Below are 19,726 nucleotides of genomic sequence, written 5' to 3'. Positions count from 1 at the left end.
TGGAAAATCCCATGGGCGGAGGAGCTTGGTAGGCTGCAGTCCATGGGGTTGTTAAGAGTTGGGCACAACTGAGCAACTTCACTTTCACTTTTCACTTTCACGCATTGAAGAAGGAAATGGCAACCCACTCCAGTGTTCTTGCCTGGAGAATCCCAGGAACAGGGGAGCCTGGTGGGCTGCCATCTATGGGGTCGCACAGAGTCAGACACGACTGAAGCGACTTAGCAGCAGCAGCAGCAGAAACTCAGAAATTCTGTGTTATGAGTCAGCATGGGCCCCTTCATGTGTATGATGAATTTAGTAATGCTTATGAGAGTCCCTGCCAGGATGAGAGTGAAGGAGAAGGGGAAAGGGGAAAGGGGAAGGGAGAAGCAAAAGGAATTAAGGTAGAAAGACAGGAGAGAGACAAAAAGAAGCAAAGGAAGAAAAAATCAAAAGCAAGCTAGTACCAAGTCACACCTAAAAATAATAGCTTAGATTTATTGTACATTCATGCCAGGCATTGTTCTTTTTAATTGAATTAGAGTTGATTACAATGTGGTATTATTTTCAGTATACAGCAAAGTGGGGCTTCCTTGGTGGCTCAGTGGTGAAGAACTCACCTGCCGATACAGGAAACTGCAGGTCCAATCCCTGGGTCAGGAAGATCCCCTGGAGGAGGACATGGCAACCCACTCCAGTATTCTTGCCTGGAAAATCCCATGGTCAGAGTAGCCTAGTTGGGGGAGTCCATGGAGTCGAAAAGAGTTGGGCACGACTTAGCGGCTATACAATAACGTACAGCAATGTGATTCAGTTATACATACATATATTCTTTTTTTTCTGATTCTTTTCCATTATAGATTATTACACTATATTGAATATAGTTCCCTGTGCTATACAGTAGATCCTTGCTACTTATTTTACATATAATAGTGCATATATGTTAGTCCCAAACTCCTAATTTATCCCTCTCTCCCATTCTTTCGCTTTTGGTAACCATTAGTTTGTTTTCTATGTGAGTCTATTTCTGTTTTGGGCATTGGTCTAAGTATGCTATTTATATTATTTCATTTAATCTTTGCAACATATTACAGTTGAAAAAACCTGAGGCACAGAGAGACTCAGTAATTATCCCAAGGTCACCCAGCTAGTAAATAGTGGAACTTAGATTTGAATTCAGATAGTTCAGATCTACAATGTGCCACTGAGATGCCAGTCAGTGATATTCATGCTGCAAATTGCCCCTCTCATCAATAATGTAAGCTCCATGCTATCAAAGATCTTATTATTTTTCACTACTGTATTCCCTGGTTCTAATTAAGACTGTAAGTCAATGAATATTTGTGAAGCCCTTACTATGTGTCTGGCAATGATCTAGCTGCTGGAGATCCAGGCATGAACATCCCATATTCAAGAAGCTTTTGTTCTAAGGGAATGCTTAAATTATGTTGATAATTTTGAAAATATTTGTAAATTTTTTTCTGTGGAATACTATTGCTGAGAAAAAAATGGACTGGGAGATAAAAACAGTCTTTGCTCCTGGAATATACGGCTTCTTTTTAAATTTATTTTTATTTATTTTTGGCTATGTTGAGCATGTGGGAATCTTAGTTCCCTCACCAAGTATTGAACTCGTGCCCTCTGCAATGGAAGAGCCGATTCTTAGCCATTGGACCACCAGGGAAGTCCCCGTGGCCTCATTTTTAACCCCAGCATCATCGTTCTAGAACAAACAACAAAATTGGGATGCAAAAGAAAGACAGCCAAAGTATAGAAATTAAGGTTTCAAGAAATACATAGATTAAAAATGGTAACATTTGCTAAGAAGGACAATTAAATATGAAAAAAAAAAATTCCATGGGCATAGTCATGAACGCAGACTAGGCTACATTACCCAGCAGTCTGACCACAGGTGAATTACACACTGCAGGCCAGCTAGAACTTGTGTGGCCTTGATCACCCACTGGACACCCTACACTGTCACATCGTGTTGAACACATGCTGCACTCAAAAACATCAAACTCAATGACCCTGTATTTAGTAGAACATACAAGAATTCTGGAAAGGAATTCTGAACATGGATTTTTGTGCTGCTACCAACCCTAAAATCAAACTTATTAAATAGGGCTTAGTGCACTGGCATTTCAGGTTAATGGTTAAGGGTTGGTATTTAAAGTGTATTATAGTTTCTTAGCCACTGGACTGCCAGGGAAGAGCCTATGGCCTCATTTTTAACACCAACATACCAGCATCATCGGTCTAGAATAAACTGCAAACTTGGGATACCAAAGAAAGACAGCCATAGTATAGAAATGAAGGTTTCAAGAAATACATAGAGTAAAAATGTTATATTTTTTATGCAAAATTATGTAAATGTTACATGTCCTTCTTAACATTTGCTAAGAAGGACAATTAAATAAGAAAAAAAATTTCCATGGGAATAGTCTAATGGAGGGATTTGGGGCAGGAAGAGAAGGGGACGACAGAGGATGAGATGGCTGGATGGCATCACCTACTCGATGGACATGAGTAGACTCCGGGAGTTGGTGATGGACAGGGAGGCATGGTGTGCCGCGATTCATGGGGTCACAAAGAGTTGGATACGACTGAGTGACTGAACTGAACTGAACTGAACTGAATAATACAACATCCTTCGGTGTCTGAAGAATCTGTCAAAACAAGTAATGGTAAACTAGACCAATATCTTATTTGGGATTGGGGGCGCTTATGATAATATGAATTTGATTATGTTTCCAATAGATGTATTTGTGTATGCTCAGTTGCAAAGTCTTATCTTACTCTTTCTCAACCCCATGGACTGTAGCTCACCAGGCTCCTCTGTCCATGGGATTTCCCAGGCAAGAATACTGGAGTGGATTGCTATTTTCTTCTCCAGGGGATCTTCCTGACCCAGGAACTCCAAACCTGAGTCTCTTGCATCTCCTGCATTGGCAGCTGGATTCTTTACCACTGGGCCACCTGGGAAGTCCTTCCAATAGATAACAGTCATAAATTTCAATAAGAGAAGTACATATGATTGGAATGCTTAAGTCCCTTAAGTGGTTTTAAATATCTTGTTCCATTCAGAATCCTTTCTATTCTACAATTGTTTTTGGCTGCTGTCTGTAATAACATCAGGCATTTCTCAGAATTTAGAATGAACTATTTGTTTCTTTAAACACATGACCCCACACCTTGGATTTCAATCTGTTAAAATCAAGGTCAATGGGAAACTAATCTCTGCTTCTATTCTTTTTGCTTTCAGAGTTCAACTAAAACCACTGACTGAGAAGAGAGCCCCCAAATGCAGTGCAAGTCTGAGATGCAACAAATTCGCTTTTTCAACCCAAAATATGTTGGATTTTCTTTCTTTGATTTTCCTTATTTTGGATTTTGCTTTTTGAACTCACTAAACTATGTCCCTTCTATTAAACTACTGTTAAAATTTTACCAACAGGGGGAATTGTTTTCCTCTTCAGTGGAAAAGTTTCATGTCTTAAAACAGCTCATGAAGTTGTAAATAAGGGGATTGTTTATATATAGAGAAAATATCCTCTTGCTCTTACACAGATGCTAAGTCAGTACTGTTCACGTTTTACTTTCTTGGTTCCTTTTTGGGGCTGATAGACTCTAGAAGAGAGATTCAGCAGGGTAACATCTCGATCTAATTAAACTAAATTATTTGTATAAGCAAAACTATTTTGAAAAACATTTGAGACATTTTTATGATTTTCTCATTAAAAAGTGTAAAAAAATAGAATTTCAAGCCTGAATTTCAGTAAATTACAGGGAAAAACTCTTACAAATGTTCTGCATTTTAAAAAATTTGCATAATAATATTTTAGAAAAAAACACAACCAAAAACCAAAAACAAGCAGAGATTTGACCTTTGTAGTTGAACACTGGAAACATAAACTTAATTGTAATTAACATTGTGTACCTGATGAGAGACAAGTTTAAAAATACAAAGCACAGAAAGAACTAAAACATTCTCTTAGAGAACCGTACTTTGGGAATGTGTGCCTAGATTTCTAGAAACTAGACTCCAAACATTTTAGCTCTATTTGTGCTGCTGAAGGGGATCAGAATATGTTACCTTGAAAATTTCTACTTTGGGTTAAGGATTATTTTGAGCTGAAGGTAAATGTGAATAGTTACAGAAAGTGTGCTCTGCCCACCCCCTTGTCTGCCTAAAAGCAGGTCTTATATTCCCCTTACAAAGGTGTTCTCTTCTATCTATTCCAGGAAAAGGAACAACCCTCATCTCCAGGGACAAAGCACTGAGATGAATCCGCATAAACAAACCTTAAGAAGTAACTTTTATCTACCATTAGATTCCCCCATATATTTCAGTTCAGTTCAGTCGCTCAGTCGTGTCCGACTCTTAGCGACCCCATAAACTGCAGCATGCCAGGCCTCCTTGTCCATCACCAACTTGCGGAGCTTACTCAAACTCATGTCCATTGAGTCGGTGATGCCATCCAACCATCTCATCCTCTGTCATCCCCTTCTCCTCCCACCTTCAGTCTTCCCCAGCATCAGGGTCTTTTCCAGTGAGTCAGTTCTTCGCATCAGGTGGCCAAAGGATTGGAGTTTCAGCTTCAGCATCAGTCCCTCCAATGACTATTCAGGACTGATTTCCTTTAGGGTGGACTGGTTGGGTCCATATATTTAGCACTTGCAAAAGCCCAATATCCTCTTTTTCTGTCTAGTCACTTCGCCACAATTTGTTGTCCTTTGTTAAAATAGCATATAAGCCCCCAAGTCTAACCACTTCCTGGTTTTTCACTTCTTTTCTGTGAAGCTATCATGCATATAAAAATATTAACGTCAAATAAAAGTTGTATGCTTTTGTTCTGTTAATCTGGCTTCTGTTCATTTAATTTACAAGCCTCAGGTACAAGCACAAGAGGGCAGAAGAAAAGATTTTCCTCCCCTGTACTGATGCTGAAGCTCCATTACTTTGGCCACCTGATGCGAAGAGCCGATTCATTGGAAAAGACCCTGATGCTGGGAAAGATTGAGGGCATGCTACTGTCCATGGAGTCACAGAGTCAGACTTGATTTAGCAGCTGAACAACAATACTGCCAAAACGTCTGCTATGAATGATTTTGTGAGTGTGAGCAGTTTTGAGTTTTAGCTTTAGTGTATACGAGAAACATCCACCATCATCTTTCTTGATTTCTAGAACTGGGCAACTCTTAAGTCAACACGCATTCGTTAAGCACCAACCTATGCACTGTAGCTGTGTTTGGAACTATGGGAAAAACTAGATAGTGGGCTAGTCCTAAAGAGCCACGGATGTAGAAGAGAAGAGGATGGATGAGATCCAATAAGAGAACAAAGCGTGAAACCCTACGTGGGAATCAGTACCATTTGAGACAATGGAGACCAGCAGGGTGCCTTGGGCTGCTGGCACTCAGGAAGGACTTTGTGAACACTTGAATCCCATATTCTATTGGAAAGTAGCTCTAGATTGAAAAAAAAAACAAAACACAAAAAACAAACAAAAAAAACCCTTGCTTAGAACTCAATATGCACACGTACACTGTGGAAGGGCACAAAATTTATTCCTGTTCTTTTTCTTCCAATGACCATCATATCATAAAAAGAAATGTCTGAAGACAGGCCAGGTTCAGCCCACATTCAGGTTCTGCAAGCATTTATCCACATGCACACATTAAAGGCTTCAGTCTTTTTGATGTTCAGCTTCCTTAGGTTGGTCAAGGTCATCTCTATAATTCCTTCTGCTTTGAGCATGCTATTACAAGGTCAAACCATGTTCATGCCTAGGGAATGCAGTACCTTCAAGGCTATGAGCAAACATGCGGTATAAGTCATGAATTAGCACATAAAATATAAAGATAACACTTGCCTCAACCTTCGAGTTCTCTTAAAAATCATCGAAGGCATGACCCATCCTTCATACTAGTTTTCTGATCTTTCTAGGTGCACAAGAATTACCCAGGGAACATGGGAAAAGCACCCGTTTCTGAGCTTCTGCTCCCGGTCACCAGTCTTCATTTTGATTCATCTTAAGCCTGGGATTTTGTATTTTTGAGAAGCTCCCCCAGGTGATTTTCATGCCATGGTTGTTGTCCTGGAACACAGAAGCAGGGGATTCAGCCTGACCCTGAGTCATATCTCCAGCTGAGTATTTTCAGGGACTTTAGGGAAGTTTCAAATCAATCTCTTTGGAATGTTTCAGATTAGAGATAAATCCTTTAGTCTGTTTTGACCCAGTCCTGTTGGAGAATGAGCCAAAATGAATTACAAAGGGGCATTGATTACCTGGTTACATTTAAGTCTCAAAAACACTTCTTTTCTACAATGATGGTGTGCTACTGGCAAGAATTTCCAGGGGCAAATACGTCCAAGTGGTGTCAGTGATAGAAACAACCCAAGGGACGGTGGGCCGGGGGATGATAGACAAGGAAACTGGTAACTAACTCTGCTATAAAACCACAGAGTTTGCAATTGCCCAGGTAAATCGTCCAGAGGAAAATGGAATTTTTTTTGTGATAAACATCGCAAGATATTTATTTTGAGATGCCCCATTGCTATGTTTACCAGTCTTTGTGCTGTGTGCTTAGTTGCTAAGTCATGTCTGACTCTTTGTGACCCCATGGACTATACTCCGCTAGGATTCCCTGTCCATGGAATTTCCCAGGCAAGAATACTGGAGTGGGTTTCCATTTCTTCCTCCAGGGGATCTTCCAGATCCAAGGACTAAACCCAAGGCTCCTGAGTCTCCTGCCTTGGCAGGTGAATTTTTTTTTTTTTTTTTTTTTTTTACCACTGAGCCACCTGGGAAGCCTTTTACCAGTCTTCACTTACTGGTAACGTGCTTCTCTGTGCCTCACCTGAATCTTTCATTCCCTAATTAAAATGTTCTCTCCTGTGTCCTTGAAGTGAAGTGAAGTGAAAGTTGCTCAGTCATGTATGACTCTTTGTGACCCCATGGACTATACAACCCATGGAATTCTCCAGGCCAGAATACTGGAGTGGGTAGCCTTTCCCTTCTCCAGGGGATCTTCCCAACTCAGGGATCGAATCCAGGTCTCGCACATTGCAGGCAGATTCTTTACCAGCTGAGCCACAAGGGAAGCTTAACGGTGTCCTTAGTTAAGACTGAAAAACAGCTGGTACTCTGCAGTGTTAAACCAACAGAAGAAAAATTTTAGATATGCGTAAAATATTAAGATAGCCCTCCAGTTTAGTCATCTTATTTTAAATTATTGTGACCATGATTTTGTTTTGTTTTTATGCAATTTTTAAAGATTATATACCATTTACAATTATTACAAAGTGTGGGCTATGTTCCCCATGTTGGACAATACATCCTTGGGTCTATCTTACATCTGACAGTAAGTACCTTCTACTCCCCACCTCTATTGTGAGCGCTATTTTGAATCTTCTGTGAACATTTCTAAACTTTTAGAGAGGGAAGTCCCTTGTCCAAAGTCACACTCCCTCTGTGGGCCAGATGGCATGTGACAATGGTGAGGTAGGGTGGGGTGAAGGGCAGGTCTCGGGTCCCTTGCTTTGTCTCCTTCAATTCACACAGACCATCCGAATTCCTCTATTTCCAAGTCACTCAGCTCTCTTTCTGGCCATCCTGCACACTTGCACATTGTTCCTAAAATGTAAATCTATCTTGTGTGTGTGTGTGAGTGTGTGCGTGTACCCACATCCAGTCGTCCAGTCATGTCAGACTATTTGCAACCCCATGGACTGTAGCCACCAAGCTTCTCTGTCCATGGGATTTCTCCAGGCAAGAATACTGGAGCAGGTTGCCATCCCCTCCTCCAGGGGATCTTCTTGCCTGGAAAAATCCCATGAACAGAGGAGCCTGGAGGCTACAGTCCATGGGGTCGCAAAGGGCCAGACACGACTGAGCACTTGTCAGCATGCAAATGAGGTCTTCAATTTTACTTGGTTCATTTGAAGCACAAGTTTAATACTTGGTTGACATAATAGTTTATGTTCTTAATACATGATACATTATATTTGAATTTTTAGACAAGCATTACGATAATTAAAGAAAATAAAAATTTGAAGTTAAGAATCCACTTCTCATCAAACTATAATGGCCATTCACATATCTAAGTGTGATTAAATCCTGGTGCAGGAAACAAACATCTCACTTCCAGACTTTAGTTTCAATGCCACGAGTGGTTACAAAATGAAGATAACTGCCCAGCTATCACTTACACGAGATGATCCACATAGATAGCTAAGAACTAAATTTAATCTTTTCTGACCAAGAGAAACAGGCAACAATCCCAAGAACAATAAGTCTACAAGCTGAGCCAGTGACTCAGGTGAGAGTCAAAGAGGGGCTATTTCCAAGAGGTTGGGCATTTTGCCTTTTCTTCACCTGGCCATAAATATGATTTCTGCAATTCACAAAGCATGTGGGAAAGGCAATAAACTGGAATGATGACACCCAGAGTTCTAGAGCCAGACTGCTAGCCTAGCATCCCTGCCCCACCACTCAGCAAGCCTGTGACCCTACCCAGTTACCTCATTAGTAAAATGGGATACCTCATGCCGTCATTTCCTCATTAGTCAAATGGGATAATAATTGTAAGCTATCTCATGGGAGTACTGGGACATTCTAATTAATACCTATGAAAAGCTTACCACCATGCTGGCATGCTGGCCCACAGTAGGTGGGCTAAGTAAGTATTAGCTATTATAATTATCCAACTGCTGTTTCTTTTCCAAGTTGTGTGTATGTGTGTGTGTGTTTAGTGAGAAATGACGGAAAAATTTTCAAGTGCTTTCTAGTATCTACAGAGATTCGGTTACGTTTTTTCTCTTTTGACTTACAAACATGGTCAAAAATAATTTATAAATTATTTTTCTAAATAAAATTATATATAAAATAAATTATATTTATTTATAAAGTAAATAAAGCATTCATAAATACTTTTATAAATAAAAGTATTAAACAGTTTTGCATTTCTGGAATGACTCTCCTTGGTCCTGGTGAAATATACTGCATTTTTATTATTTTATTTTGTTTTGCTCATGTTTTACTCTGGACTTTTTCATCAGGACTCTTACATGATATTATGATCTTATTTTTCCTGAGCTTTTTGCTCAAGTTTGCAATTGATTTATGACACTTTGTAAAATAACAAAAATGAAAACAAAAAAATCAGGACATCTTTTATTTTTCTCTATGCATGGAACAGTTTAATAGCCTGAAGCTTAACTATTTTCCTGGAATATTTACTTAATTTTCTCCATCTGATTTAATTTTCTACATTTGCATTTATTAAGAAACTCTTTGAGTGGATTGCTTCCAGTATTTATCTTCTTTCTTTTGTTAAGAATGTGGCTTACAGTGGTGGCCGGTAACTTTCAGCGCTCCTCTGTCCTGCAGGGGCAGGGGGCTGACTTCGTTGTGTGAGGTCACACAACGAGGGGCTTCCGAGCCAGAAATGGAGGGAAAAAAGGAGAGGTGAGGGAGGGAGCAGATGAAGTCAAGGTCTTTATTCTCTTGATTCCCTCCCTGCTGAGTTGCCTCAGACTCCCGCATCCCTCTACTTTTGACCTTGGCACTCCTCAAAACAGAGGTCAACTTGATACCACTGTATTTCAGGGTCCTGGGAAAGGAAGCAGACAGAACTGGAAACAGTCTGGTTGTTGTACTATCTCTGGTGGTCTCTCTGAACCTCACCCTTGTTAACAATGTCTCCACAAATAAACTCTGCTCAAAGTATCTGATTTTTTTTTTCTTTCTCAAGGTATCTGATTTTGGATGCGGCACTTGTTTCTCGTTGGGACCCTGAGGGACACAATGGCTATGCATTTTCCTCAGAGGATGCTATGGACACATCCTATATAATTTCACTTCTCATCTTCTCATTATCAACATTTATTTAAATATCCTGCTACTCTGATCTTGACTTCCTCTTTAAGTTAAGAGTTATTTAGGAGGAAGATTTAATTTGTATAGGCAAGCTTTTCGTTGTTTCTAATTTTATCGCATTGCAAATGGTTTTTGATTCTTAACCTTTTTTGGTGAAATTTGTGGGATTCTTTCTGTTTTTCTTTGTGGTTACGTTTTATTTTTGTAAGTATTCTAAGAACATTGGTAAAGATGTATCCTTGGATGCAGGAGAGAGAGTCTGACATCTCAGAGTCTGACATCTCCGATTAACTGCATCTATCAATTCCTCTAAAACAGTGCAATTCAAATAGTGCATGGGTCTCAGTTTCTCAGTTTAGAGCAACTTGGCAGAACAATTCCATGTTGGTTAATTCTAAAATAAAATATTCAGGCTTATATTTTCTTTATTCTACTTTTCTGTAATTCACATTCATTAAATTTTACAAAAGTACTGGTCCATGATAGAATGAAAAGTAAAACAAAACTGTTCCTTCACCACAGAAAGGTTGAGAAACATGGCTCTAAACTCTTACTTTGGTCAAATTGATTGATCAGAGATCTCTTATGCACTCTCACCATACAGAGGAGACATCACACCTCTTTCTGCCTTTCAGGCTGCTTCTATCCCACCCAGTTACCCAACTCCCACCTCCACTCCCTACACATAGAGAAAAATTCCAGAAAAAGGGACATGTTCAGAGATTGAGGATTTGAGGCATTTACATCCCAATACCACTGCCAGGGCAAGAGGATCATGTTTATATGTACGACATCATTTGATTCCCACAATAAGCTGAGATGTAATAAGAGCGGATAAGAAAACCGAAGCCCAGGGGTTGGGTTGGTATTTATCTTACTCTTCTGACTTTATTACTCCCTTGTTAGGTTCTGGAGAAGATGAAGTAAGTCAAATGAGATAATGTATCCCAAATCACATTTAACATTTCAAAGCATTCTACACACATTGTTATTGTTTAGTCACTAAGTCGTGTCTGACTCCTTTGCTACCCCATGGACTGTAGACTGCCAGGCTCCTCCATCCATGGAATTTCCCAGGCAAGAATACTGGAATGGGCTACCACTTGCTTCTCTGGGGTATCTTCCTAACCCAGGGATCAAACCTGCGTCTCCTGCATTGGCAGGCAGATTCTTTACTGCTTGAGTCACCAGGGAAGCCCCCTGCACACTATAAAATGATAGGGAAAAGATAACAACTGGGCACAAACCTAGCCTTCTCCACAACCCTATAACTAGGTTTGGACAAGATATTCAAGATGAAATAGGATGTTAGCACCTGGAGTCACACTTGTTTGGGATAAATTAACCCCCCGTTTTTCAACTACATTTTGCATCTGAATGGTAAAATGGGACTTAACATTAATACTCTGTGCTAAAATTATGTCCTGCTTTTCAACCTACAATCAGAATGACAAAAAATGAATAATTTAGAGCAAACAAATTCTTTCTTCTAAAAAGTGTATTTTAGAGAATGAAGAACTTAACAGTGGCACATTCACAGTTGAAATTTAAGCAAATAGAAATTTCTTTCTCCTGTCAACTATTGGGGTGATTTTGTTTTTCTCTTTATGACTAGCCTTAGCTTATTTGATAAGAGCACTGCCTATGAGGAAATGATCAAATTTACTCCGATGTATTTGTTCTTCTTAAAAGCACTTGCAATACTTTCAAGTTCTCACTATTATTAGTGTCCCAGATATGAATTATGAAAAAAATCTTTAATTTTACGCTTTTCAATAATGAAAAGTGGTTTCCATTAAAAGCTCACAATTTGTTTCTATCAGAATTACACTGAAATTTCTTGAAGTTGAAGGCAATAGTATAAAATTTTAGCTACATCTGCCCACAAGATGAGTTATTAGACTGACTTTGAAATCTGATAACTCTGTTGCTGAGTCACTGTAATTACTGATTGCAGCCCCTTGGCATGTTTTACTTTTGAGTCCTTGATACCAGGCCTGGCTACCAGGGGTGCTTCATAAATTCTTTTTAGATGGAGGCATTCAACATTTTTATACTGCTGAGGCAGAGTGATTTTGTGGACTGCTTTTCAAAACACTTTCCTAAAGCTGATTATATTTCCTACTTTCTCACTTGCCCTCCCTTTTTTTGGAAGAAAGTCCAAATTCAAAAAATAGGTCTTTTGTATACATCAAGAATCTTGAACTTTCAGATTCCTTCATACCGGAATTCCAGTTCTGGGAATTTATGCAGAGATATAGTCTAAAATCTGCAGCAGTTTTATATACAAGTACCATTATAGCAGCATTACTTAAGGTAATGAAAAAAGTTGAAAGGTTCTAAATGTCCAATAAGAGAGAAGGAGCCAAGAAAGCATGAATGTTAGAAAATGTTTTCAATACCACATAAATATTATTTATGGAGTCCATTTTTATAAGAGAAAAAAAGGGGCCAAAGAATTGTACGTACAGTATTTTTACACCTATATTTTAAAAAATTCTATACATAATAAAAATGCTAGAGGAAAATACTGAAAACATTAATGATATTGCCTTTAAGTAGTGAAATTATGATTAACTTTCTCTTTTTAAACCTTCAGAATTTTGCACATTTTCTGCCATGAGCATATATTACTTTTCTAATAGAAAATAATCGATACATTTTATTTTTAATTAACCATTATACATCTCAGCCACAATACAGAGAATATATAAAGTCCCTCATCCATAACAAGCTTGGACCTGAAATAAAAAAGTATGCATGTTTCTAGATAATATATAAGGTGAAGTCGCTCAGTGGTGTCCGACTCTTTGTGACCCTGTGGACTGTAACCTACTAGGCTTCTCCGTCCATGGGATTCTCCAGGCAAGAATACTGGAGTGGATTGCCATTTTTTTCTCCAGGGGATCTTCCGGACCCAGGGATCGAACCCCGGTCTCCCGCATTGGAGGCAGACGCTTTAACCTCTGAGCCACCAGGGAAGATCTAAAACACATTTATCTATTTGTCTGTTTGACTTAGACTACTGCAGTATTTCAATTTTAGTTGTTCAGGAATAGCAGACTGCTATGAGAAGCATCATTTTATGTCCATGTTTTAAAAGAGTGTCAGAATCTGGAAAAGATGAAATTCAAGGTACGTTCGGCGAACAAGCAGAGAAAGTAAGAGAGGATCATGGAGCAAGCAGGTGGGCCGGGGTGGCAGTGAGGCAGAGGCGCCATTCAGTCGAGCATGCCTCCAGCTCTGGAGGGACACGCGGATGCTTTGCACTAGAAGATGAGAATTTATTTCAAAATATCCTTGTTTGGTGAGTATTTCCACTCGTTTACAACAGTGCTGGCAGTCACGATGCAAAGGGAATGTGCTGAATGTAGGGGATATTTGCTTTTCCCCCTCTCCCCTTGACATCCTTCTTCCTGCCCCTTTTCCCTTCCATCCTTCTCCCCGGCAACTGTGACTGCTTGAGAGCATAGGACTCCAAAACATTTCCCTGAAGAGTCCTGAGAAATGAAACTTTCTGATTTGGGAGTTGGGGAGGGGGAATAGTAATAACTGGTGTAGGTTATTTTTCTTCATTGTGGACATAACACAATAGGGAAGTGTGTTGTTGAGACCATGACAGAAAGCAACCTTGGGATCAAGCAGACATCATACAAAGAGCAGAGGTACAAGAAACCAAGTCTTTCATGATATCATTGAAACACTGAAAAAAAGAGAAGGAAACACTGGATCCAGCCTTACCCCAAACCTTCCTGATCCTGGATTTTTAAGTTACGGGGACCAAAAAAAAAATTATTTCTAGTGTCTGTATCATTTTGAATAGAGTTTTAGGTTACTTACTATTACAAGGCTGTTAACAGGAACTCTGAGTTATTTAATTCTTACTTGATTAAAAGGAATACCTGCTAATATAGTAAAACAAACTCTCCACTGATACTAATTTGAAAATGAATGAAGCACTAGTCCTTAGTTGAAGGCAGTGCTTTGATGACGACTTAAGGTAGATGCGGGCTTCCCTGGGGTCTCAGCTGGTGAAGAATCTGCCCGCAATGAAGGAGACCTGGGTGCAATCCCTGGGTTGGGAAGATCCCTAGAGAAGGGAATGGCTACCCACTCCAGTGTTCTGGCCTGGTGAATTCCATAGACTCTACTGTCCACGGGTCGCAAAGAGTCAGACACGACTGAGTGACTTTCACATTTAGGGTAAATATGGAGCCGTCCATCTATCATCATCAAGTTCTAGTGATGAGATCTTAAAAATGCACAGATCTGCCTGCTTCTCTCCACCCTCTTGACCTTACCCTCTCTTGGACCACCTCTATCTCTCACTTGGATCACCACCATGTCTTAGCTTCTTCCTGCCTCCAATTTATTGCCCACACCACACAACCAGAGTTCTCTTTCTAAAGCATAAATCTCATCATATCTCTGGTCTCTGTGTTCCCTATCACTTACGATCAAGTCCAAACCCCTTAACGTGACCCTGTATGATGAACCCTTGCCTAGCTCTCCAGCCTTCTTCCTTCCTCCTCCTACCTCTCTACATCCAGGCATGCTGATCTTCTCTCTGGCTCACCAACAGGAAGCCCTAATCCAGCGTGGACTGCTCTCTCTGCTGGAAACTTCCTGCCTCCCTTCCTTCCTGGCTGGCTTTTCCTCATCTTTCAAGTCTTAGCGTGGATATCAGTTCCTTTAGGAAGCCTTCTTGGACAAGCCTCTGTTGCAGGCATCCTCCACCACCACAATGCAGTCCTATCGTATGACACTGCGATTGCCTGGCTTTTACTGGACTGGACGCTGTATGAGGGCAGGCCCACCTTTCTCACTCTTGTGCCCCCAGCTATAACACAGCAGCTGGCACACAGTAAGCACTTCAGAAACACTTGTTGAACGAGTTAATTAATTAGAAACTTATTCATTGGGTAAACCCAATACATATTACCATGCTGCTAAGTCGCTTCAGTCGTGTCTGACTCTGCGACCCCATAGACGACAGCCCACCAGGCTCTCCCATTCCTGGGATTCTCCAGGCAAGAACACTGGAGTTGGTTGTCATTTCCTTCTCCATAATAATGCAAAAAACTACATTCTGTGTACACATATATTTGTGTCTATTCCAGAATGTTATTTCTCTGGTATTGTAGCACATTTAAGTGAAAATGGTTCCAGCTTTAAACCAGTGAAAAACATTTCATTTGGGTTTTCATTTCATGAATCACAGAACCTGTGCCAATTTTCTAAACAAACTGCTGTAACCCTGTTACGTGAGATGGTATCGGGGAGGAGGCTTTAAAAATAGCTGACCGGATATCCCTCTTGGTGGCTTGGGTTATGTAAAAGTATTTTGTGTTAAGCCAATGTCTCACAATGGATCGCTGAGCTTTGAAAAGGCTATTTGGGATCCTTTTTTTTCAGTGTTAAATATCTGCTTATCAACAGAATCAGACTGAAAATCTCTTAGAGAAAGGGTACAATGTCCAAACAGTTATCATTTTTTAACTCCAGGTACTTAAAAAAAAAATCCAATGTTAATACTAAAAGTGACTTTAGAAGAAGAAAATCCTTTAACAACTTAGTGAAAAATAAACCAGAATTCCTATAAAGAAATGTTAGATTTGGGCTTAAAATAATTTTTATTGGAGCAGAACAATCAGATAAATATCTCGTGTTACCAACATTTACTTTAATTTTTAAAAGGAAGTACTTTTGAGACACTGTTCTCATGAGACCCCATAGAAGCAAGCTAATAGGGGTTGTTGTTTGCGAGTTTATTATGGATCATGTCCTTGGGCACAGCTCGTTGGCCCAAAGGGGTGAATCCATTGTCCTATGATCTACCCTGACCCAAAAGCTATTATCAGGACAAAGATGCAATTATTAGCTGCACAGACCAGATTCTCCCTAGAGCGGGGAATGAGGTGCTTGATAGTGGGAACAGAAGCCCAGACCAACACAGAGAAGGCAGAAGGGAGACAGTCTGGCGGGAGAAGAGGTGATTGAGAAGATGTGAAATCATGATGTAGAAACTGAGTCAGCAGAAAGCAGGAGCTGGAACACACAGGGAAGACGGTGAGGTGGCTGATGAACTGGGACGGTAACTTCTACAGGGTTGCTGTACTTCCTGCTGTTCCAGGGACAACGACGCGACTTGGTTCCTAAACATACACTAAACTAACTAAACTAACTTCCACTATCCATGAGATCTGCCTCAAGATTTAGATTCCAGTTTCTCTTATTGTTCAGTGTATATATTTACAGAAAACAATTTCTTGAGATACTGGGAGAATCTTTGTTCCCCATTAAAAAAGCATCGTTCACATATATGTATGTATGCATGTCTATTTATGTCTATTTATATCTATCTATCTATATCCAAAACAGCAAGCAAACTCATTTGTGTTGTGCACGGGGCTTCCTTTCTGCCATACTTTTCTCCTGCCATTGCCACACCATTCACAGTCCATTTTAGCACAAGTACAGCCAGGTGCACCAATCTCATCCCAGCTGGAGAAGTGTGATCACCATTATTCCCCCATCCTCATCTCACCTTATCTCTAATCTTCTCAGTTGGCAGAAGAACCCATTCAGCAACTTGTGCTTAGTTGCTCAGTCATGTCTGATGCTTTGCGACCCCATGGACTATAGCCTGCCAGGCTCCTCTGTCCATAGAGATTCTCCAGGCAAGAATACTGGAGTGGATTGCCATGCCCTCCTCCAGGGGATCGTCCCAACCCAGGGACTGAACCCAGGTCTCTCCCATTGTAGGCAGATTCTTTACTATCTGAACCACCCAGGAAGCCCATTCAGTAATTCAGTAAGTCAATATCTGAAAGGTTGCTGAGCTTCCTGACTCCTGAAGAAAATGGAGAATTATTCTAATATCCTGAGCCAGGTGCTCTGAACTTTTAAAGACCGTATGCCAAGGATAGGAGAAATGTGCTGTTAAGCACCTGAAGTTTCACCATGTGTAGTGAAAATAACTGGAAAATGTCTAGTAAGTGAGGAGACACATCAGTGAGAGGAGTTGGTCCAAGTAGTTTCTAACTAGTTGCTCTGGGTAGAATTTTCTGTCCCTCTGAGAACTGTATGATATGATATGTCATACAGATTATGATATTGTCAAGAACTAAATTGTCTTCATTTTCTCTACATTTTGGCCCTGTATTGCTAATATTAATGGTTATTTAATTTTCCTGCCAAGTGTATTAAAGATACAGTAAATACTTAAATATACAGACATTTCTTAAATACTTATTCCTTGATGAGTTCAAATTTTCTTTTGAAGATATAAGTTAATTGCATCTTCAAATATATTTGAAGTGACTTGGGACCACAGTTGGGACCACAATTACCCACAGGTCTCAAAAGGGCCCTCACCCTCTGATCTCAATGGGACCAAATATTTATAAAAGATTAAAATAGCAGCATGGGAGAGGAGGGAAATTGGTACACTGTATAAAAATTAAAAGAAACATATTCTCCTTTTGTATTTGAAGATGAACCTAAAACCTGCATTTTGCACTGCCTTTCCCATAGTCATGAAAGCTTTGCCTGATACTCAAGAGCAAAAAGAGCTTGTTAGCCAGTTAGAGACAAATATATGGATACCAAGGGGAAAAGACAGGGTGGGAGGAATTGGCAGATGGGACTGACGCATATACACTATTGATACTATGTATAAAATAGGTAACTATTGAGAACATACTGTACAGTATAGGGAACTCTACTTAATGCACTGTGGTGACCTGAATGGGAACGAAGTCCAAAAGGAAGAGGATATGATATAGATATGTACACATACATATGGCTAATTAGTTTTACTATATGGTAGAAACTAACACAACATTGTAAAGCGACTATGTGTGTGTGTTAGTTGCTCAGTCTTGTCAAACTTTTTTGTGACCCCATGGACTCTAGCCCCCCAGGTTCCTCTGTCCATGGAATTCGCCAGGCAAGAATACTGGAGTAGGTAGCCACTCCCTTCTCTAGGAGATCTTCCTGATCCACGGACTGAATCTGAGTCTCCTGCAATGGAGGCAGATTCTTTACCATCTGAGCCACCAGCAACCATACTCCAATAAAAATTAATTTTTAAAAAAGAACAGCTTGCCAGGTTGCTTTTTTTCTCAGACAGCTAGAAGTTAACCAGTCCACCTGGAGATCTTACCTCTTCTTGGTGTTCTGACTAGCAATCCCCTGTACTAACTATCTGCAGTAACTGCTGAGGCAAATCACCTCAAGCCACCCATTCATTTCATCAATCATCAACTAAACCTTGTACTTGGCCAGAGCTTTTTATTTTTTACAATTTGGTTGACTGAATCCACTTCTTAAAAAAAAAAAAAAAAAAACAGCCTAATGTCAAGAGTCAAACAAGTCAGCTATGAAAAGTAAGGGTCAAGAATGTGTACACAAGTTTAGACAGAAGTTTCCCAAAATGTGCATAATGAGAAAAAGAAAATATCAGACTTTTTATATCATTAAAATGCTCTATTCAGTTTATTTGGTTCTGGGTATGAACTTTGAGCATGTTCAAATTAAGTTATTTAAAGCAGTTAAAATTATTGTTGGTGGAGAAGAAAAGGCAGGCCTTGCAAAGTAAAAGGATATAATTAATGAAAACAGACTTAGACATGAATACCAAAATATAGCAATGCAGCAAAAATTTTGACCAGGTCTTTCTTGTACAAAAAGCAGAGGCCAGAACTTTTTGAGGGCTGAAATCAAGCTGGCAAACAAAGTTACCTTCATAAATGTGCTAAGTAGTTGTTCCAAGTGACATCTTTTGGGAAGAGACAATATTTCAGAGGTGATTTAGTTGCCAGCTCACGACTTCATGGCCTCTAGGTCTCCCAGGCTCCTCTGTCCATGGGATTTTCCAGGCAAGAATACTGGAGTGGGTTGCCATTTTCTCCTCTAAGGGATCTTCCCGACCCAGGGATCAAACATGGGTCTCCTGCATTGTAGGCAGACTCTTTACTGACTGAGCCTCCTGGGAAGCCTAATATTTCAATGGCTACTATTTCTTTCATCAACTGATTGAGTCAATTTCGATTTGACTGGGGCTGGCTCTCAGCTGCACACAAAACAGAAAGAGCCTCATAATTCGATAAGCAATGATTAATCAGTAACTCAGTTCTCACATTCCCCAGTCCATCCTGGATGACTGCCAGATGAGTTTCCTAGCAAAAGTTCATCCATGCGCACTTGTCGACCTGAATGTTGCTTCTAAGGGGAACTCTCTCCTCACATGTTAATATAAGAGACTCCTTGACTGGGGTAGAAGGTTGCTGACCCACCATTTCTGCTGGCCAGACTGCTGTCTGGATTCCTGAATCCCTGCCAGGGTTCTTTGGTGGCAAGCAACAGAAATTATGTAGGCTAACTCAATGATAAAAGAGGAATTTGCTGGAATGACAGGGAGCAGCACACAGAAGTTGAAGAAAAGTTAAATAAACAGGCCTCAGAAAAGACCAGCCTGAGGGCTGTGGTGAGGATCAAGGTACAAAAACGAACGGAAAGTTTTTCAGGGCACTGCTGTCAGGATGCATAAGCTCCTTGCACTTTCAGTTGAAGATTCAAATTCCTGGGAGAGGGCACTTGACTGGCTCAGCTGAGGTCATGTGCCAAGGCTTGGCTGGAGGGCTGACAAGCAATGAGGTAAAATCAACATGCTGTCACCAGAAGGAAGGAAGGAGTCTGGGCAGGTGAAAAGAGCAGATGTCCACCACTCTTGGTTTTGGGGTGTTGGTTTTTGGTCCCTCTCTCTGTTTGTTGGCCTTGGACATACTGTCTCCTCTCAGTTTAGGTCCTTCTGGCCAAGTTTGATAACCACCAAGTTTGAGCCCATCTTCTCCCTG

At 40.2% G+C, this 19,726-nt stretch overlaps 1 protein-coding gene and 1 long non-coding RNA gene across 2 annotated transcripts in view; one reads left to right on the top strand and one right to left on the bottom strand.

Annotated features, from left to right (window-relative positions):
• The window catches only part of LOC138434234 (uncharacterized), a 30,837-nt gene extending 27,405 nt beyond the window's left edge, over positions 1-3,432 (top strand). The window contains exon 3 of the long non-coding RNA XR_011254687.1: positions 3,248-3,432. This is a non-coding gene — a long non-coding RNA (uncharacterized lncRNA). The remainder of the gene's footprint in view (positions 1-3,247) is intronic.
• Positions 1-19,726, bottom strand: part of COL4A3 (collagen type IV alpha 3 chain) — a 156,988-nt gene that overhangs the window by 113,457 nt on the left and 23,805 nt on the right. The gene's annotated exons all lie outside the window — the stretch shown is intronic.

This window comes from Ovis canadensis, chromosome 2, assembly GCF_042477335.2.
Source record: "Ovis canadensis isolate MfBH-ARS-UI-01 breed Bighorn chromosome 2, ARS-UI_OviCan_v2, whole genome shotgun sequence".
NCBI classification, from domain to species: Eukaryota; Metazoa; Chordata; class Mammalia; order Artiodactyla; family Bovidae; genus Ovis; species Ovis canadensis.
Note: the sequence above shows the minus strand (reverse complement) of the source record. Positions and strands in the feature narration are given on the sequence as shown.